The 23,625-nt window shown below is 38.6% G+C and overlaps 1 protein-coding gene across 1 annotated transcript in view; it reads right to left on the reverse strand.

Annotated features, from left to right (window-relative positions):
• The window catches only part of LOC134866317 (vitamin D3 receptor A), an 80,273-nt gene extending 59,763 nt beyond the window's left edge, over positions 1-20,510 (reverse strand). The window contains exons 1-2 of the mRNA XM_063886423.1: positions 20,413-20,510; positions 19,401-19,557 (exon numbers count right to left, since the gene is read on the reverse strand). The gene's annotated coding sequence lies outside the window, so the exon portion shown is untranslated. The remainder of the gene's footprint in view (positions 1-19,400; positions 19,558-20,412) is intronic.
• Between the last annotated feature and the right edge of the window lie 3,115 nt (positions 20,511-23,625).

Below are 23,625 nucleotides of genomic sequence, written 5' to 3' on the forward strand. Positions count from 1 at the left end.
GTTTGTATACCATGTTTCATTGATGCCTCCCTCGCTCAGCTACTGATTGTGTAGCACCTGTTAGGGTAGGGCAGCTTGCATCTTATCAGCACATGGATGTTGATGACCTTCATGGGTGAGCTCTGAAACCTGAGCAGCACAGTGCAGCTTAGAACAGACATGGTTTCCACCTCAATTTGGCACACAAAAAAAGCACATGTTGCTTCTGCCAACTCCTATCAACAGCTCTACAGCAACACTACGTGACGGCTTGTCAACAGTATTGTAAACAATACACACCAACTCACAAATCTTTCACATAGCTTTGGCAAGAATGAATCTAAATGAAACACTTTGAAGTTTACCATAACATCCAAACTTTCTGCTGAGAATCAGCATCATTTCTAGGGCCTTAACAAAATAAATCCACTTTGACTACCTTTGCATAACATTCACTCAAGAATTAACTGTGCTGAAATAAGACCAAAAAGTAAACAGTAAATTATGTAAACAGTTATTTTAGCTGTTAATCAACAATTGGGTCTTGGAGAATAGTCAAATCGAGTAAGGGTTAAACTAAATGATGTACTGGAGAATTACTACACTACTGCTGGCGATTTACGACAGATTTGTGCTATCTGTGTATTGGTTATCGTGGCAGCACCCCTATCATATCGCTCAACGGTTTATGAACATTTGACAAGGGTCATCAATCAGTCAGATTGAAATAAATAATCTAGTTTGCTTACAATAAAACAACCGCTGAGTGGACCATTGTAGCTTCTTTTGCCTCATTGTTTTTTGTTTTACAATCTGCGAGTTTACTGTTTTGGGTTACTCCAGCGCTCTCACAGTGTGACAAAACAAATATCTGTTATTGCACAACTTTAGATCATAAGTTGACCCATTATTCACAACGTACTAATGCATCTTGATAACTTTGAATATTGTAATGTAACCAATTACTGAATTTCATCTCATGCAAAATATTTTAGCAATTCATGTTTTGCTCTATATAGAAAAAAAAGGGAGAAGTTAAATAGGATCAAGTCCATGCTAATGTTTCAAGTTCAACCGCAGCCTGCCCCCGTTCAAAAATTACACCAAAAGTGAAAAGCAAAAAAAAAGGCTCTTTCCACCCACTACCTGGCATCCATTTATGAGCGAAAATAACAGGACTTAGTGGAAAACAACAGTGTCTGACAGAGAAAATGACTCATCACTTGCTCTATCCTCCATCTCCCGCTCTCTCCCTTCCTCTTTTCTAGTTACCGGCACATCCTGTACATAAAAACATAGCTGAACTTGATTGAGAACATGGACATGGGTACTGTGAACAACACGTTAACCAGGCTGTTCCAAGAACTGATGGGGCATTCGGACAAGAAATAAACACAGCATCCAAATGAAAAACAATAAACAGGAAAGAGGTTTCTCAGTTCTTTTAAAATGAGAAAAGGGCCTAAGAATGATTTTGAACATTATTATTTTCATGAATAAATCATTCAGTGGATTTCGGTAAGGTCCAGGATACTTGCAAAGGTTGCCTGTGTAGGTGTAGCAGCCTGGTTTGCTTCCACTGTCAATGTATTCTGAGGTCAATGATGGAAAAGTAGGGAGAGTTTGACTTGCAAAAAGGATACAAAGACACATTAATATTATAACATGTTTTTATCGGGGAGGAATTGATACAAAGAGAGGCAGAGAAACTGTCTATCACAGCCAGGGTTATAAAGTTTGAGCTATAAATCACTAATCCGTAACACCAAGCTACAAAGGGATTGTAGCAAATCCAGATACCTGCAGACAACGTTTCACTTCAAGGCATTTATTTTTTTTGTTTAACCGGGCCCCATTACGCTCATTTGCAGGTGTCATATTTGTAACTGTGGCATGTTGATGCTTTAATGTCCAAAAAGGTCTTTATTTTTCTCATACTGCCTGTGCTGCAGCACCACTTTTCACCCTCTGTCTGAAACCAGAGCCCAGTCTGCTCTGATAGCCAATAAAAGAGTGCATTACATAGTGATGTCATTATGTCACAGCAGTAAACAAAGGAGTCCTATGGAGGCATTTCAGGCAGGAGGGGACTGTGTGGGAGAGAAACTCCCTCTGGAGGGAACTTTTCCTATATGCACAAAAAAACAAAAAAAGGCCCCTTTAAAAAAAATTGACAGCAACCCTAGGAGCACTTTTGTTCGCAACAGCAAAGGGCAGTTATGATGAAGCAACATTTTTTTCTTAAATCTTTATCCACACATGTATGGCATCCATTCCAGTGTCTGTTGAATTCCAACACCGAGATATGTTGTCAGTAGTTTATAGAATACAATTTTTAAAAATGCATTTAACTCAAAGACATACCTAGTAAAACCAGAAAAACTGATAACGCTGCAGTGGTCTCTTAATTTTTTCCAGAGCTGTATCTTTTATATATAATATTAGAACTCACTTGGCAAAACTACTATCGTATGAGGAATGCTATAAACATTCTATTTTTATATACATAAGAAAGAATTATGCTTTTCTTCTCTTTCAAATTGTTACTGATTGACTCAATATAGACCTTGAAGGTAGCATGGAGACCACTCCCTGATAACTGGTATTTTCCAATCAAGATACTATTATAGTGGAGTGAACTGTATGTAGGTCTGTGCCTGTGCGCGCAAGTGTTGTGAACAACACCTGCGAGATGCTTGTTTTCATCTTGATACACCACTTAGATTAGAGGAGTTCCCTGCAGTTCGCAATCAGCACGACATCGGTGGATCAGTGTGTGTGCGTGTTGACCCCCATAGAGAAAGCTGCTCAGCAACATCAATCCAGACTTGCCTTGTTCAATATCTCCTAATCTATCCTTGTCAGCACCCTCTCCAGTTGCCCAACTAACATGTGGTGTCAGAATTGTCTTCAGTTGCTGAGATGAGATGGAAAAAATCTGGAAAAGTACAGAAACAGGATTTTTTCCAAATTTCTAGACTAGAAAACATTTTGAAAGTACATGCCCCTATGTGTTGCTATCTGCACCAAAACAAACGCACGCTTGGTGCAGTTATCCGTCCTTCTCAGCACTCACTACTGAAAATAATCCAAATTTAATCACTGCAAGATTTTTTTCTGGCATGCCCAAGTGTCAGGCACCATAACAGACAGTATCTGATCGAAAAGATTAAGTCATAATGGAATGGAAGTTCTCTAAAGTTCACAGCTGTAAAAGATTTAGTGATGACTTAGGATGGGAATGGAGTTCCCGTTGAGAAACAGTTCCTAGTTTTCCAATTCCTTGGAATCGCATGCTTCCGTAAGTATCAATTATTTTTTTTAATGCTTTCCTACAATTGCGCAGGCTCATGGTCGATGGCCATGTGGATGCAATATGATGTTGCGGGTTGTTTGGGACTGGAGGCATACATAAACCAGTATACCTGAGGAATCACTACTGTCATACCATTTCTCTAATCCCCAGTCTAGATGCAAGAAGAGTCTCAGGTTTTAAAAGATTATAACAAGTCACATGATTCGTCTTAAAACTATGCCAAAACGGCAGTGACAGTATTTCAATTTAAAAAATGTCAATACCCAGAAATCCTATCGTGTTTTATAGTATACCCTTCAGGCTAATGACATTAAAATGTATTTTAATGTGGTACAAGTGCCTGTATTTTTACTCTAGTTTCAAGTATTTATCATTCTATTGAACATCTTGAAAACAAATGTGTTGTCTTTTAAGTAATGACTTCCTGCATACAGTTTGTCGTGCATTTCTGCTAACTGGAATTTCTTTTTATCTACAAACGACTTTGCTTCGCTTAAGAAAGCCATTGAAGTTCTTTCTGCCACTGCTTTTGTGGATTATTTTTTCTTCACATGTCTTGTAAACATGGAAGAGAATGGAGGAGAGTATAAACTGTGGCAGAACCGACAATGAAAAAAAAGTGAATACATGAGCCTCACCATCCGGAACATTCACTTTCCCTATCAGAAGGCACGCACAACATCACAAGTACAAGCAAATGTCAAAATAGGCTTTGTGAATCATGTCTTCAGTGAAGCCATAGAGAACAACACTGTCAAACATGATGGCTGTTTTTTTAAACAGGCGGTCAGAATCTCCACATGTGTGCAAGACTCAGATGCTGAGTGACAGTTTCAACGCAGCTGTGAGACGCACATCTGTAAATAAGTGGGATGAGGAAGCGATCGTGTAGACCTTTCCTGTTTTTTTTTCACTGTCCATATTTACAGATTTATGTGTTTAAATCTCACGCGTGTCAACATGCATGCACCGAACAAGCAGAGGGCTTTGTATTTCATCACCAAATCACTACATCCACATAGTAGCAGTACACAATAAATCCCAAAGCCAACTGACACCGTAGGGAGAGCAACGAGTGAGAGAGAGTGAGGATAAAACAGGAAGGGGGGCTGAAGGAATACAAATCATTACCTCTGTTTAGACGTGTTGTTGCTGTTGTTTGCTGCATGGTTTTTCCTCTCCAAATAAACTAGCATACGTCCTCGGAAAACATAACCACTCTGTTCTGGTTTCTGCGGCTGTGTACACACATCTACACACAGTATTATTTTCAATGGAATAAAACGGCATGTTGTTTTAGTGAGACACAAAACAGCGATCCCAACATCTGCTGCACAGCTAAAGTCAGTCACTGCTCTGTATTCAGTCACTCGATCGTCACTCGCCACAGTTACAGAGGGTTAATGCGCTGGGCTACCAACCAGGATATCAGTACAGTCAACATGTCAAAGTGTCCTTGGTCAAGATACCCAACTCTTGATAACTCATATATGCATGTTTACAGTATTGTAGGATATGCAAGTCGCTCTGAAAAAGAATCAGCAGCTAAATAACATGAAATGTAATGTTAACAGCAGGAATCCTTCTGGGAAAACAAGAGTTGAGTTACTCATTTAGTTTTTGTGTTTTCTAGTGTACCAACAAATGGACTAGGCTTAAACTGCATTTTGTTTTGTTGCCATGTTTCAGAATGACAAAACAAATATCCTAGAATCCCTAAAATGAAGTAAGTAGGATGACTTGGGAATCAGTTTTATAATGACTGGATATTTAAGGCTCAGTGGGGAAAAGCACAAAAAAGGCGCAGAATGTGAAGACACTACGCATCAACAGTTGCTAATTGTATTGGACTAGATCCACAAATGTGTATTCCAGTCATGGAGTGTTAATGAACTGTTCCCTGCAAGGATATTAACAGATGGTTTTCAGTGGCCAAGAATATTGATATATTTCAGCTAAATATCAGGAGGAAGGGAACGTATCACCCTATACAGTAATCCTTTCCTGTGTGCACACAATTGGACAGGTCATTTTGACGTATCTGCCATAACCTTTAATTAAAAAACATATGCAACATGTCATTTTGTTACATTAGACAGTTAATTCAAAATGATCCTTCCTGTTCTTTGCCTCATGCCCTCTGATGCAAACAATTTCCTCTCCTGGCTAAGGTGTATTAAAATTCCTGACCTCCCCCCATGGCTCCCAGCCAGCTGAGGGGCCTCTCGGACTGGATGATGGGGGCTAAGTTCCTCCTTCTTACACTCACCGAATCTCACTCAAACTAAACCAATCCTCTAACTGATTGTGTTGATAAGGAACCATTTTAAATGAAGTAATGATCTAAAGTAGTCTGTAAAATAGGCTATAACCTATTTGTTAATCCTTCAAAGTGACACCATGCCAGGTATCTTGACTCCCTGTTTGTTTTCGGACTTTCACTGCAGTTGGTTTTCCAGTAAGTGAGAGACATCTCCAGTCGGACTGAGGACAGGCCACCTAAGATGACCGGTCCAAAAACATTGGCCACAATGGGAAAAGTAGCCACTGGCTGGTTTTGCTGCATGATAACTATCATTATTCTGCTACATTGTCATTAAATGTAGAACTATGCTAATTTAAAAAAGGGATACAAGTACCAATTTAGATGTGCAACTCTAACACTGTTCAGCCTAAGCTCCATAGTAAGCATCATCAATTCAATCCTAAATTCAATTGATAAGGAAGCATCTTTAGCCAAATTTCAACCCTACTGTAGCACAAATTTTAACTGAGAACATGTGAAAAAAGGGAAATTAAATTGAGTGCTGGTTTCAATCCACGGCAGTCCATTTATTTTGGGTATTTAATCACCTAATCAAGTTTTAGATGTTTTAGTCAGAAAAGTTGCAGAAGTGAAACCAGACGATGTAATTAAAATAGCATCCGTCAGACCTTAAATGTTGAAATATGACATTTGTGTTTTTTTATGTACTGTTTTATTGTGAGCAAATAAAAATCAGATCTGTGTCGCGCGATGAGGTCCACATTTCTCTTTAGTAGACGCAACTCACATATTTCATGTTCCTTATTATTTATTCATTAAATGTGTAGCTTTTTTAAAGTTTTTGGGAATGTACATCATTTTCACTGAGGGTTTTTTACAGCACATACTTACAATGTGCATTAAAAACAGGTGGATGTAAAGATTCCTTATAACATCTCAAATAAACCTCACAGTTGGATAGAAATGCAGCAGATAGCGTGATGCCTGGATTTATTGCTGCTTTGGACTCAACACTTTTATTTCTCACAGTGTTCCACCACTGCCTCCTGGCACTCTGCAGCTGATGAAAGCCTGAGGACTGCGGCTCTAAAATCTAGATAAATTGGAAATGGATGGTTTGGCTCAAAATGACTGCCGTCTTCCTGGGTAGTAAAAAACAGTTAAATACTGGGAACAAGATTGATAGACTTTTTCTTTTTCTTCATCTAGTTATCGCTGTCAACAGCAAACTGTCTATTAAAATTCTGAAACTGATTGTATGGGCTTGAAATTCTTTTGGGTCAACGTGGCCTAGGTCAACTATTTCGGAGGCCACCTGATCGCCAAGCGTCCACCGTAATAATATTGACTCATTAGCTTGGTAAGACGTGGCTAGGATAGACAGTGTCCATAAAGCAGTAAAGCACTAAATCAAAAACTGTAAACACATTACACACAGACCACAAGGACACAAAACCGGTGCACCAAAGCACGCTACGAACACAGTCGCAGCGTAAACCCGTGGGAGGCCGGCCAGAAAGAGAAAACAATCGGAGAAAGTGAGCTGGAGAAAAACAATGATAAAGGAAGTGGCAGGAGTTGATTGGAGGAGAGCCATGGGGTGAAACTGTAGATAGTGTGGAGAAAACAGAGTGGTTACAGTGAAACAGCTGTGTCAGCTTTCAGCACTGGACACCATCTCACACACACACACACACACACACACACACACACACACACACACACACACACACACACACACACACACACACACACACACACACACACACACACACACACACACACACACACACACACACACACACACACACACACACACACACACACACACACACACACACACACACACACACACACACACACACACACACACACACACACACACACACACACACACAGTATGTGCATAGAGTGACTGACACAAGGTATGTGACATCTAACACACTCCCATGGCCTCCCAACATTGACATATGTGTCATATACGTACACTTCCATCAGCTTTGTTTTGACAGCTCTGTAAGTGCGTCACACACACATACGAAAAAGCAGAAGAATTGCAAAGACATGTACAGGCTGCTTAATAAGTACTGCTAACTAAATACGTACATTGTGCCGTATTAAAAGGGTAAATGTTTGGATAAGTGAAGGTGAGTTTTCTGCACAGGTCTAGTTTTTGAAAAGCAGTGATTGAGTTGAATTGACGTGTCAAAAACACAAATACTAAGTGGAAAAGTAGCATTATTATTGTAGCATTATGTTACAATAATAACCTTTTCCAAAAAAAATCATATGCTGGTTTTAAACGTGGGAAAACCATCTTAACTGCTGTAATACAAAAGTCTTTTGAGAGTATATTAACTATGTTTTTGACGGTAATAAGTTATAATAACTGTCCCAATCCCTGTTGATTTTATATGTTGCATATAAACTTTAACTTTTGAAGAAAAATGCGTGTCTCATGTTTCCATCAGAGCCAATGTATCCAACCAAGATGTCTGAAAGAAATAACTGAACTAGTTTTTCTTTAAGATCAAATACATATTAAATATCTCAGAGCAGTTTTTCAGTTGACATCTAGACAAGTCGTGTTTCTTTGATCTGTTCATTAGAAGCAGCATATAGTTTGAGTTTGGCGTCTAGGCTCAGGCCTCGTCACTCCACAGATTTCCATAGAACATTGAGTGATTAGATAACTATCCCCCCGAGCCTACAGGTGGAAGCTGGGGTGGTGGTGGGGCAGGCGAGCAGCAGCAGCATTAGAGAGGCAGGCAGATCTTCAGCTTAAATAGAGCGGCAGGTTTAGGAGAATGTGTTTTGTTGGTCGTAAGAGGGTAATCACATGTAAATATATCATTGGTGCTCGAGTTTACTGCCTGAACTAGCTCGAAGGTTTCAACCCATTATCGTAAGGCTTTTCCTGGAAGATGGCATGTCTAAAAAAAGGGGAAACATGTACATGACATCACAGTGCACATATATTAACACGCAGTATAGACCTAGTTTATGACCTTCATTTCACAGATGATTCAGTCAGAAGGAACAGGCAGCATGCAGTGTGTGTAAAAAGGAGAGTGGGTCTACCCACAAGTGTGTGTGCAGGACTGTTTGTTCTCCTCTGGGGCATACACAACAAACCACGATCAGCGTAGCACTAAGACGGACCTGACCCGAGCTGGTTCAGCTCCTGCCAGGGGCAATATTCTTAAACGTCATACAGCAAACAGTAGGAGTGAGAAGGGAATGAGTTAGATTAACACAGGAAAATCACAGACTAAAGAGAGGCGCAGAGATGAGTATTTTTGTAGGCCGACCCTGAAGTGCTTCCTCTACAAAAAGTCAATGGGATTTTCCATTGGATTTTGGAATATTGCAGAAAAGTTGATGATAGTTATAGGTTTTGTTCAGGAGGACAATCTCCAAATGTTGACACTACTTTTATAATAGCGGGAGTGTAAATGCAAACAGCAGAAGTCAAAATCTAATGCTAAGGCTATAAACAAACTACATCAGTAGACACTAAGCTTAAGGAGGAATTGTGGTAGGCATTTTAGAAGTCACGTTTAGTCATTCGTTAGAAATAGTTGTTTTTAAGACATGGGAAGGCTTTAAACATTTACAAATGGGGTGTTTTATTCACGTATTCCATGTCGTGGAAAAATTAATTAAAATAAAATAACAACATTGACTTCGAGACAAGTGCTAAATGCCTAATTTTCAGGAAAGACTTTGCAATGACAACATATCCCAGATACTTTCACCATTAGGAGTCATAGTGTGCACAGTGCATGTGATGTAGTTTTTGTTACACACTTGCATGAACCAATCACAAGCAGACCTTGGCTGCTGCTAATAAAGCATGAGCCACCTAGCCGTTAGGTTCACACTACTGCAGAAGACACAACTAACTAACCACAATAACACTTTCTTTAACATGTAGGATCAAATTGACACAAGATCGATTGCACAAATGCCTCTGTCTTCATTTTTACTTAACTCAAATCGGTTGTCAATCACAACTGTCAATCATGATGCCTCTACCAGTTTTAATACAAACTTATATTAACACTTGAATATACATCAGTGTGATGAGAACAACCAAAAACTCCAGAAAACATATATTGGAAAATGATTTGCCGTGTTTGTTCTTTGAGTGTCTGGTTTGGCCCTTGTCCTATCCGCTAACACATGCTGTATGAGAACATAAAGTATATTTAGGAGTATGATTCCAATGAATACTCAAGTGTTAAAGTATTTGTAAAGTACAGAGATTTGTAACAATCACCTGAAGCTTAATATCAGAAAACAGCAATGAGCTCGTGGCTGACTATTAAGGAGCATGAGGCCCCCTGTCCTGATTTGGAAGGAAGTGATGAGGGGGAACCCTGGGGTCCAAATCAATACAAAAATGAACTAGGGGTCCAACACTGAGCAGACTGTTCTTACTGAGGAGATTCAGATACTTCATTGATGGCCTAAGAATAGAAGATGTCCTTTCCTGTACAGATCATAAATTCCCTTGAGGCAATTTAGTTGATTTGTGATAAAAAAAGATTCATTGGCCCCGGTCGTTGCGCAACTGGCTGGGGCACCTGCACCGTACGCCGGCGACCCGGGTTCGATTCCCGACCCGTGGTCCTTTCCGGATCCCATCCCGACTCTCTCTCCCACTTTCCAGTCACTCTCCACTGTCCTATTCGATTAATGGCAAAAAGCCCCCAAAAAATATATATATAAAAAAAAAAAGATTTCATTATAAAGAACGTTTTCAAATGTATTAGTGAGCAAGAGAAATTTCAACACAAAATAGGACAATGCTTTGAATAAACTAATGCTGCCAAGAAGCTACAACTTCACATACGTGTTGAAGACAGATCTATACAAGCAACAGTTTCAAGGTGAGCACCATAGATCAGTTCCAACAATTCAGTAAACCACCAAATATGAACTATGGCTACAATCTCCCTTCTCTTTCCTGAATTAAGTGTTAAATAATGACCAGAAATGGGTTTAAAATGCAGACCATTATGATGTCACAGTTGAAATGATCTTTGACAATATGGCTATAAAATGACAATCACCGGCATTCTTAATTGACATCTGTGTCAAATGCTGTAATAAATGGGGGTGGGTTTTATCCTTTTTTTTATCCTTGAGCCTTTCTAACATTCCCTGAAGGGGTTCTTGGGATATAGCATGCAAGAGTGAGACGGACGGACCTGAAAATACGATGCCTCCAGCCACGGCTTGAAATGCAGAATGCAACAACAAAAAAAAAGGACAGAGGGGGGCGGGACAGAGTAAGAGAATAACGAGCGTAAAATGCTGGCGGTGGAGAAGAGGAAGAAAGCAATCTACAGATCATACGAAGAAGGAGACGGAGCATTTTTAAAAGGCAATTTAAGGCTTAACCGTTACCCGGAATTTGATTTAAGAACAATTTAGTAACCAAAACAAAAGAAAACAAAGAGCAGGAGAGGCTGTGTTGCATTAAATCATTCTGTATTCATTTAACTGTGGAGAAATAAAATGTACTTTGACCACCTGACATGAAGCAATGAAGAAACATAAGCATAACAATAGGTCCAACATTGCTGCCATTTACCATATTAGTGTAAAAATTCAGTCTTCTTTCATTTCAAATGATATCCAAATAAATATCCATGTTTCAATTTAAGTGTTGAATTGTACATTTTTCAAAAAACTTAAGGGGCGCTATTATGCTACTTTTCAGGTAGGAAGAAGAAGAAGAAGAAGAAGAAGAAGAAGAAGAAGAAAAGTTTTATTTCATGCCTCTACCAGGACATGTTTCCATGCTTAATGTTCAAAAAGCTCTTTCCTTTTCTCATACTGCCTTTGCTGCAGCACTTCTTTTCACCCTGTCTGAAACCAGTTTGCTCTGATTGGTTAACTGGCCAGGTGTGCTGTGATTGGTCATCCCCTGAGGGATGTCCACAATCACTGTTTGGCATGACTTCAGATAATTATTAAGATTATTGACTAATATTATACATGTAATTGACTTTACCCTTACCTTTACTGACCTGTATTTTAGTGTAAAATAAGATAGGAAACAGAGGGGGAAATGATCTTGGATTAAATCAACACATTAGGATGTTAACTTCCTGATCCCTAAAGGTAATTTCTTGGATAGGCTTCAAAAACAATTACAATCCTCTGACATTAAAACACAGTTCCGTCACTTTATTGACATTTTTTATAATGCATATATTGAGCGAGAAACTCAAAGTCTACTTGACTTTGAGTGATATTGAATGATGTACTGAGGACATTGAGAATATCAAATCTTTGAAATCTAACACATTCGTAAACTTTATACCTTTATGTCTTTAGTTTTAGTCTTTAAATTTAATGAGCAGCTGAGGGGAAGAAACCAAAAACATAAAAGCACCAATGAAAGATATAAATGCTAAGTGTAGCTTTCTCCTAGTTTAACAGCTTAACAGAGAGGATAAAGAAACCAGTTTTCGGAGAGTTTTTCCAAAGCATTTGTACATCTACTGGGAACAGACTTTAAGAGCAATTCTAAATCTAAAACTAGACATTAAACAGTCCCATCTAGCTCATATGATAAAACTGGATAAGAAGGAAGGCAAAAAGGCCCATCTTTAACCATTTTAGGGAGCCTTTTAAAGTGTCAAGAAGATCAAGAGGGACATTTTCACAATCAGTAAACGTCAAATATAATTGTCTTTTTGGTTAGTCTCTGCTAGTCCGACTACATATTGTGTAAAAGAGGGAGAGAGTGAAAGTGGTAGGCCTGTAGCTCTCAGCAGTAAAAAAAATAAAAAAACATGCTCTGTCCTGTCGGCTATGGCCTACTGTTCTGCATGTACACGTGTCAAATACATGCAGGCAGGAAGAAGTTAGGGAAAGGCTGCGAGGCATGAAATATAAATGCCAATAATAATAATAAAGGATATTGGCTGCACTTAGAGGGTGTGTGTGCACATGCAGCGGGCCAGCTACAACACTTTGGAATGATGACTAATTGTCCCACAAACAGGAAGAGGTGGGTGGAGCCTTCATTGGGGGGCCTGTTGAGCTACAACCAATCAACCTCTGTAGGCTTGTCTCTCCCTGTGTGCTACAGTAGCATCGGGAAAGAGAAAATGAGGAATGGAAGGGGGGAAAAAAAGGTTGAGAGGGGTTAGTAGCTCACTGAAAGCCCCTTACAGTGGGCCCCAACAGACAGACGCAGAAAGAGTGAGACAGAAGCTGAATCTCATTTGCTCGTGTTTTATGTTTCCTTTTCACTTTGGGGCATCCAGAAGGTTAACACCTCCTTCTTTTTGAGAACATTATTAAAAGATGACGCCAATCACAGGATGACGTAATTTCCGCCACGTTTTGTGTGTGGTAGAGGAGGGAAAAAGTTGGTCTGGCTTACAAAGGTTTGAAAATATGCACTTCCATAGCACTGTAACAAAATGCAGAACATGCAGGACTGAATGCTGTGAGGACATTTTAGAACGTTTGAACTTTTTTAGTGAATGTGTGCTATTTTCTTCACATAACATAAGGAACAAACAGGACAAACATGGCAGGCTGCTGGTGTGTGGGACTATACTCTTAATAGGGGGGGGGGGGTAATAACATATATTAACATTAGACTACACAACTTTGTTGTGATTGCACAAAGTACTGAGACCGCAGAATCAGAAGTCTTTTTTACCATTTACTATACTAATTAACCCAAGGGAAATTGAGATAATAATTAAGGTGTCCTAATTGTTTTTAGGATGAAATAAATAAAATATTTAAAATTAAAGAAAGTGCAATAAAAAGATAGAATTTAATTAAAATAAATGTAGCAATATAAACATGCGAAGTTAAAGTAGAAATATCAAATAAAACAGAAAAGAAAATGAAATAAAAAGAAAATGCAAGAAAATATAAACCAAAGTAAAAGTATGAATGTCTAATAAAGATCATACAAAATAAAAATGGAAAAAGTACAAATGTGCACATTGTACTACAATACCTATAACATGTCAATATATACAATGTTGTAATAGTATTAATTCTTCCTCTCTCTCTCTCTCTCCCTCTCTCTCCTGGGTTTAATGGGTGGCTGCACTAGTCAGGCTTTTAGTGCAGGCAGTAAAAACACGTCCAAGTTAACTCTCACAGCAATTTAATTAAAAAGCCTCAGTTTAAATCAATGGAAACAGAGAAGGCACTTTTGGCTGCTTGAGGAAAACTCTTTAGCGTGGCGTTTGGTACTCAGATTCCACTTAATCCAAATCAAAGTCAATGAGTTAGTTGCGCTTTTCTGGAAACAAGGACAGACTTTGACTACCTATAGTTAAAAAGGCAAGTGATTGTGTACCACGTGAATATAACATTGTTTACATAACTATTCCATCTTTTCCCACAGCATGAATTGCATGATTAAGTTTTACCGGGTTTTTGCAAAAGCAGTGGCCAAAAGTTTATTCTCAATGTGCAAAGTAATCGAGAATTTTCTCCCTAGCCCAGAGGCTCTACTGCAAGCTAAAACATGACAGATAAAAAAACGGGACATTTACAGAAACTTTTAGAAACAGTTTTATTAAGTTCTACTTCTTGGAATACAATTAGCCAATAGGACAAATAAGTCAGTGCCAGATTGAGGCCATAGAGGATTTCCTGCCAATTTAATATTCAAAATGAAATGTTTTATTCTTTGCTACAAATATGAAACATGGAGAATGTAGGCTTGATTCTCCCAATGCTCGCTCTGTTGATGCACACATTTCTGAAGACATATGCTATCAGGGGCAGTATTAGTATTTTATGTATTAGGTCTAAATGTTCAAGTCATTATTTTAGAACTTGGCATATGTTACTGTCGCCTGGATCCAGATCTGCAGTCCAAGTTACTTCTGTAAAGACAGTCTGAAGGTGATTTCAGTCTCCTGTTAAGCATTTAAGCTGTTCTCTAGCCACCATAAGCCATGTGCGGCTGTGCTAAAAGAAAAGTGGGCTTCGTTTTATCCTAACTCAGCCTGACAGCTAAAATAACAGCTGATGGACAGTATATGGAAGCATGACAGGTCTCAGAACAAAAATACAATTTATTCCCAAAAATAATTTCAAGAAAATAACACGTTTACTTTACTCTGAAATAAAATTAAAGCTATAGAACGTTTTCCTATTTTAATGTGTCTGTGCTTATTAAATCTTACCACTTCTATACCAATGTTTATACCAAAGAAATTAATTTGTTAAGACTATTTAGTTCTGATTCCAAATGTTTAGTTTTTAGGGCATTTGGTTAGTGTGAGGTATTTATTTTAGTTTGTGAATGTTGTCTAGAATACATGAAATTCCTCTAATTATAGATTTAGAAAAAAGATACATTTAAATACTTAATTTTAAGTGTCTAAGCACCTACTCTCAAGCTTTGTAAAACTTATCGGGGCGTTTGGTTTAGAATTGTTTTTAAACGTTTTTTGAAGAAATGAATTGAAGTTATACAGCAAGACAAAAGCACAGTATATTAGCAAATAGAATATTTCATTTCCAATATGAATACATTTTCACTTTATGGGAATTCATCCTCTAACCCTAGCAGTGTTTTTGTTGTGCTGAATGCACCCTGTGATCTCTATGGTCCATGCCCTTGTTCACCGCCGCTGCGTCACTCATATGTTGACCCCTGTGAACGTGCTTTTCTGTAAGCACTACTTGTATGGTAGCTGCTATTGACGTTTCTCTCACCGAGGCCCTTAGGGGCTTCAAACGAGACCTAATCGCACCAGCCACAACACCAGAGCCTCTAACACATTTATGTTGTAGCTACACAATTACCTTTCATAAGGAATCCATTAGCCCCTGTTTACATTCAGGGGAGAGGAGGAGGAGGAGACTGTGGCTGAGGAATAACAGAATAATAAAAAGAAGGGGGTAATCTGTATGTGAATGTCACAAAGCAGATAAAAGTGTTTTTCTCCTCTCTATTACTCTTTTTTTTCTCCATAACAGGGATTAAATCTCTGGAAGCACCTACATTTCGCCAATGAAAACACCTGGTCTGGTAGTTCTTTCCTATTGGATTCATTGTTAAAACTAAGCAGAACACTATGGTTTAACAAACAATAGGAAAATTCAAGAGAAAAGACAACTGAGCTTTAGGAATGACAGGAGAACTGATAAGTGCAGAGAGGAAATACTGCAGCAATCAGCACTTACTGCAAAAGATGGGGGAGTAATATAGGATTATTGCTATAATCAATCTAGTACAATTGTATACGTCTCTGTAATTCTATGACATAGTTGTAAAGACACATCTTCTCTCTTGTGGATCCCAAAGTATAACAGGGAGAAGCCCAGGCTCAATTAAGGTGGGCTGACCTTTAAGGAGGACCACCAGTTGTAATGAAACAGATGGTCCACTTTAAAAAGGTCAGCCCACCTTAAGTGACCCTTAAGCAAGTTTTGGCTATTTTCATTATTCTTAATAAAAAAGTTTATATTTGTTTTAATTTTATTGTCTAGTAATTACATGTTTGAATTACTTATTGAAATATATCCCGGTAGTAAGATCCACCTTTTTAATTTGAATTTTTATTTCAATGTATGTATTCTTGTTATATTCAGTCCTGCATTTATTTAATTCTAATATCTTGAATTTTAGGTTAGTATGATCATTGTTTTTATTTGGTCACCATTTGTGTATGAATAGCGCTGTATAAATAAAGTTTGATTTGATTAAATGGGAAGAGGACATTGTCTGATATTGATCGCATCAAAACAATATCATCGTAAACTGTAATATTGGCATATCTGGTATTGTTGACAGAAAAATTGATGTAATACTGCAACAAAACAAGTGGTTTAAACCCTTATCAAATACGTACTTATTCAACATCTGGGTGAATGGGAGTTTTATATTGTTACTGAACATCAGAGCAAAACAAACATGATCGGGACTTCCCTACAAAGTACCAGCAGTTTAAAAACATCCTTCAGCTTAGCCTGAGCCTCTGTCTGTGAATCGGGATTTTGACGAGGGATCATCTAAATCTGATTAAACGTGGATCTGTATCCAAATATTTATCTGAACTTTGAAAAAGCCCATCTACAGTGTTGATTCAGGACAAGCCCTAACCAAATATGAATAAATCACCAAATGTCTGAGAGCAATACACCCTCAAACAATCACAAAATGTTTTTGAACAGAGTGGACAGACAAGAGTGTCATCCATCTGCCAAACCTAGCATATTACCTTCCACTACAGTCAAGACTGAACACTGCATCTCATGAAGAGGCAATAAACACTCCACTGTAAATTCTTGCACCTGATGCTTTAAAAAAGGACAGTCTAAGCTTGAATACGAACCAGTCAAGTAAGGTAGCAATATAAGAATACAGACTACTGAGGCAATCTAAATCTGTCTACAATTTTTAAAAGTAAGCGATATCATGGTATAGATTTGCTTTCACATCTCTTCTTAATATATTTCAAACAGTTTCGATGATGTTGCAACAACAAAAAATAGCAGAACAGCATTATTGTTTCATTGGATAAGTCTATGTTTTTTTTGTTGCATTAATTTTAACACAAACTTTGACTTTTCCTGATTTTAACATGTCCAGTAAGCAAAACAATACGTAGTATGAGTTTATGCTACTGACTAACACAGTCTTAATGTATTGACTGGTTTAACCTGTGAAAATGCTGTTTTATTTTATAATAGGTTATACTTAACCGTTTGTTTTTTGGACTATTGGTTGGATGGACCTTACTCATTTTAAAGAGCAAACTAATAATCATTTGATAGAGAAAATCCACCAGATTAATCCACAGTAAAAATGATTGTTAGTAGTACTTTTTTTTTTTTTACCAAAACATCCTCCTTATCTAATCTTTCTCATTCAAACTTTGATAAGACTTGTTTAAAAAAGAATAGACAAGTGTCTGTCCAAGTCAGGGGAAAGACTCATCTTCCGTATAAAAAACACATTTAATTTTAAACGTCTGTTCTTGGAAAAGGACTTTCAATAAACGAGATGATAGAATCAGTCATGACAGGCCTAACAATTGTTGTATCTGCATTGAGACCCTTGTATAAATCCCTTTAAAAAGCAAAAACACTCACTTTAAACTCCCTGAACTAAACTAAAGTCGCTGGAAAAATGTAACTCAAAAGTCATGTGTGTGAACGCCTGCACACATGCATTTCATGTTGCCTGGAATTAGCTTATGTTTCAAAATAGTGTGCTGCACCTAGAGGCCCCCATGCATCTGTTATCATTTTACAACCTGCCAGTAACTCTGCAAAGCTCCTGAGCACAATGCGCTCCACTAAGCACCTCATTACAGCAAAAGACCCTTTGTACCCCACTGAGGTAATATGTGGGTGGGAGGAACCCTTTCGATGAAGGAATCAACACGGCAAAGCGTCAGAGTGATTAGCCCTTTCATGGCACAAGCCTCACAACTACCACATTTTTCCGGATTCATAAAAGTGTGAAAAACTTGACATTGTGACTGAATTCAGAGAGGGAAGTGTATCTCCTGCGCTGGGAACATGGAGTGAGTGACGCTGAGATACAGATTACTAAACTACTCTTGGAGATACAAGGTTTTTAGTCCAACAGTGGGAGGTAAGCGGTCAGTGAAACATGTTATTGTAGGGTGTGTTTACTGACATCGTAGGAGAGCAGCAACCCCAGTAAAATCACAATGTGCTAAAACAAGCAAACACACACACGTGCAACAGAACCACAATGTGGCAAAACAGCACAACAGGTTCAAAGCATTCTTTCAGATTTACAGACATTGTCTTCCATCGTATTCAACGCTACAAAAAGTGACCGGAACAGTCTCTGCAATTCCAGCTCACCACTAAAAACGCAGCAGCACAGCTAAAGTGTTTAATAAGCCACGCTTAAAAGAGAATAAAGTCCTTACAGAAAGTCCTGGAGATTAAGGGAAAAAGTGGGTGGAAATACTCAGAACTCAATTATGCCCATACTTAAAGATAATGCTACTTTCAATAGCCAAAATAGTAATTTTTGAAAGAAGGACTGATGGCTTTGTTTGAAACTTGAGCTTTAAAGCAACAGACAACATTTAATAATGATCACTGAGGAGAGATGATTTGAGTTAATGAATGGCATACACTTCCACAGCAGCAACACAGTGAAGTCTAACTGTATGAACAATTAAACTCAAAACAATGCATCTCCTAACACCTAATTTTGCACTTTGATGACTTGAACGTGTTATTATCTCATAATACACATGCAGGATGCAAAAAAGACTTGAAAAAATGAAAAGTTTTTAAAAGTACTGTCAAAGAGTAACACAAAAACATTATGTCCAACTGCAGTAAGTGACTGGCTCCATGCTGATCTGTCCCTTTGTCTACTACGAGGAACAGCCTCCTCAACATTAGCCACTGACAAGCCTCGCGGAAGGAACACCTCTAAACATCACATCACAAAATCCATGACCTTGCACACAGTCAGAAGTATTATTAATTCCATGTAAGTGTAAAAGCCTCCGATTTGGTTAATTTTCCTATCGGGGATTTGCGCACCGGCGGTGCTGCAGGCAGGCAGACATACACATGTGGAATGTGGAGGGAAGCACCCGCCTATAACAATAACACGGCACACAAAACATTACGGGGACGAGGCTAGTGTAGAAGTTTTTGCTGAAATGCGAGATTAATGCGCAATGGGAAATGACATGTGGCTTCAACACACGGTGTGGAGAGGTAACAAAGAAAAAAGCTGCAGGATTGTTTTATGAGCAGCGGCTAGCTCACAACATCACATGCTAATCGGAGCCTTTAGTGTCACGAAGCTAGTGAATGCTGTCTTACCTGATGTGGCATATCAACCTTCACTTCGTGCAGTAGCAGAGGGCGGCCCAAATGTTGGAGCCAGGTCGCCAAGTTCTCCGAGCCAGTGGAGTTGAAAGCTTTTTCCTTTTTTACAATTTCCCCACGCTGAGAAACTTTTCCTCCGTATAAAACAAAACTGTCAACAGAGAAGAAAGGAGGAGTGATTAGGCAGGGGCTATCTAACGGTCAGTTGGGGGGCTGGCAGCACTGATGACGTCCCGTTATTTCATGCACGGACACACTGCTACGCCAAACGTCACTCAATAAATCTAACAATTCAATAGTCGCCTCGCTCGAGCAGATGTGAACACTCTTGAGAAAACATTTTAGGATTTATGTAACATTAGGCCCACCAGTTACACATTGAGCAGTACTTCTTACCCAAAAAGTTTTACGATTAACACTGCTTGCAAACCTGCGACACTTGCTATAATGTTAGGGGGAGTAAATGCATTATCAGTATTTAAAATATTAGAGGGAAATATTTATTAAATTAAAGAATACCTCGTTAATCTTTATAATATGTCAGATAGTTCGTTACTAATTATTTGCCAACGTGCATTGCCACATTAAATGGCCACATGGATTTCGGACAGGACGTTAACTGGGCTCGGACTTGCTAACAAAACAGCCGCAGTTAAAATATGAAAATAGCCTTTAATGTCCACACACCGTGGGGATAATTTTGCGGTGCGTTATGTGAAATGGCCCCTCTACAATGACAATACCCCTAGGCTTACTGAGTGCATTGTTTGTGTCGGCGGCATGTCAAAATATTGCAGCCCGCTAGAGAGCAATAACAACAGCTAACGCTACATTCACAGCAGCTCACTTCACTGGTCTGAAAAGCGCGTGTGCCACTCGGCCTGAAAGCACTTCTCAGCAAAAACGAAACGTAAAAGAGAAAAGAAAAACAATGATATTGTAATTTATAACCCCTTTCACTACACTAAACACTCCCAAAGGTACAGGCAAGTGCAAAATGACTTACATTAGTCCATGCGAGGGGCAACGTAAGCAGACACTCTGTTAGTCCAGTTTGTTAGATCTGTATCAACATAGACGGGCAGCACTTCTTCATAGTCCCGCCCCTAAGGTTTAACAGTGAGGCATATCTATACATATATAATCCCACCAGTGTCCAATCACAGCTTTCGAGTCTGGTGTAGGCTCTGCTCCCATTGGTCGGGCAGCTTGTCAGTCTCGCGATGACACTCCAGCTGTCTCTTTACCATATAGGGGTGTGTCGTGACGTAGCACACAGACTGAGATGTAATTAACAATATCGTCAAGATTAATAGTTGAAATAACAATGGAAAAAATAAAATGAGTACTTTCAAATAAAAACGATACTCTGGCGCTTGTTACGTTTAAAAGGGCGGTCCGTTTCCAGCATTTGGAGAGGCTGGAGTGATGGTGAGGGTTTGGGATGTTACAATATTTTTTGTTATACATTTGTGTGTACACATTTGTGTTTTGACAATGTTGCATGTACTTTCTAACTCCACATTTCTCATGATGCATTATTTATATTTGACCTATACATAATATATGAAAGTTCCAGCATCCTCTTCTCTCTCTCTCTCTCTCTTTGTGGTCTCTCTGTCCTGGAAGCTGCTGGTAACTGATAGTATACACACATACCCAGAGAAGTAAAAGAAACAATTTCAGTGAATCTTTTACTGGTCTGCGTCCATAGTAAATAGAAGGGAGCTCATTTGTGTACTTGGTAGAGGGGATGATGCGGCCCTGTGGGGCTATACTATACCACCCATGGGAGGTTTTATTATAGGACTTCAATCACCTCTTATCCCTCTCTGTAATTAGAAGTAATTCGCTTGTTATTTCCATCTCTTCTCATTCCTCTTGATCCGTTATGCATTGCATGGCGCCAGCCAGAAGAAGTTAAACTACTGTGTCTTTTTTTCAAGTGCATACCAACTGGACTTTAGGCTTTTTGGCTGTTACCGGGATCCAACCTATGACCTTTCATACAAGAATGTCCGTGTTGACAACATTCCAGCAAGTAATCCATAACTTGCCGTACTTTCATGCAACGGTAAAAATGAGACAGGCAACATGAGCCCCTTTCTGACAGATGGAGAAAAAAAAGGCAACTTGAAGCCTGCTTAATGGTGGCTTTGAGCTCTCTGTGAACGGATTAAGGGAATAGCAGAGCTTGCTTAACTCTGCAGTGTGAGAGGGGGCTTTGAGAAAGCCATCCTTCTTATTCACCACATGATTTTTTTTATGGCAAAACTACTGTCATAACGCTAGTCTTGTCTTTTTAAAGGTGTGCGAACGAGTCCAATGCAGTGGAGATGTATTTATCATGCATGCTGTTTGATGTAGTTACAGTTACGTAAACACAATAGCTGCAGTAAATATCTACTCAGGCAAGCAGCTATAATGTTGCTGTTGCTGTCTAATTTTCTTCAAATGCTGTTTATTATTGCCTGATGTCAGACTTATTTGTCAATTTGTTTCACTGTGTTAATTTTGGGTCTTTGATTGTCAATTATTTGGAACGAAAGCATTAGATCCAGAATCCAGATTCATGATTATTTGCAATGCTGTAGAGTAAGGTTGCGGCTGGAACTAATAACTGTGTATAAAAAACCAAACTTAATTTATCAAAACAATCTGCAAACATTCTAAGTTTATATTTGTTTACAATGTTAGACATTTAAGATCAACATTTTGTTTGTAGGCTTTTAAAATCGTATGTCTCTTGTTAAGGACACACATTTTTATTTGTTCTAAGCAGAGAATATAGGAGGTTGAAACTAAATAAATGTAGATTAAAACAATAACCTTATTCTAAGTTTAAAAAGCTGCATTGCTTTCACATTGAAATTCCTAGCTTTTCAAGTCAGACATATGGAATGTAAATGTGTTTCCCTTTGAAAAATGTAATTGAGCATGCCGGGTATATGTTACAATATTTTACATACTGTATACGGTGGGCTTCAAGGTCTGAGAGTGGGCCTCATACAAAGCTTGGAAAAAGAAATCCCCCTCCCCACTTAGTTAACTTTGCTCAATTCCAGGATGCCTATGGGATAATATTTATGTTATTTGATCCAATGAACACACATCACTTGAGCAAAGATAGCCTAACATATCTGTTTGACATAATGTAATATGAAATAATCATGCCATCCCAAATACATAAGCAAAGAGTCTGTCCAAAAGCATTTCTTTTATTTTCATCACACTATTCTATGCCATGCTATCTTAAAATAAGTAATGTTATGTAATGGAAAACAATACTAAACTAAACTAAACTACCCTATGCTTGGTAGCGCTATGCTATGCCATGCTATGCGATGCCATTCTATGCTATTGTAAGCTAAGCAGAGCTATGCTATGCTATGCTATGCTATGCTATGCTATGCTAAGCAGAGCTATGCTGTGCTATGCTTTAATTTACTTTACTACTATACCATACTACAGGCTATCATATTATTGAATATTTTCTCGATTACAGGACCATTTTTTATACATACAATAAATCAAATATTGTCAAGGCTATCGTGTTTTAAAGTTAACTTCCCTAATTGAACTGCTGCTATCATTATTATGCTAATCTTTTAGGTGTTTAATTATAAATGTCAAATCTAAGGGTAATATGGTCATACAATGGTAAAGACGTGGTTTCACCAAGAACAATGGTAGGCTTAAAGAAATTTTAGTTCGAGCTTGAATAAATGCATATATCACAATTTTTAATCAGCTCACAACTGCCTGTAAGCTCACATCTTTCAAAGACTCTAGTAACAGTAACTTAATCGTCACAAATTGAAAATAATAATATAGCTATGACTGTATGTTTATATGATCCACTCTATATTTTGCATTCAATGTGTGTGTTTGCGTGGAATGTTTCCTTGCTCCCTGCCTGTGTGTGCCTGCATGTGCTGGAATCTAGGCCATCCCTTGTGGCTTTGTGTCTGAGAGGCGGATCAGCCTATATGAGGGGCAGCCAGGCATATGGGCGTGTTTGCGTGGGGGCATGCGCACACAGGACTTCATCTTCCTCAGTGTGCGTGTGTGAATGATAGACTATACTGTATGAGGCATGTGTTTTCTTGAGGTGTTTCCACTGTGCAAACACACTGCCGCGTAATAGGAACAGGAGACACTCTCACTTAAATTCAACACACACATTTTCTCTGTAGCTCTCTTTTCCTCCATATCTTCC

This window comes from Eleginops maclovinus, chromosome 1, assembly GCF_036324505.1.
Source record: "Eleginops maclovinus isolate JMC-PN-2008 ecotype Puerto Natales chromosome 1, JC_Emac_rtc_rv5, whole genome shotgun sequence".
NCBI lineage: Eukaryota > Metazoa > Chordata > Actinopteri > Perciformes > Eleginopidae > Eleginops > Eleginops maclovinus.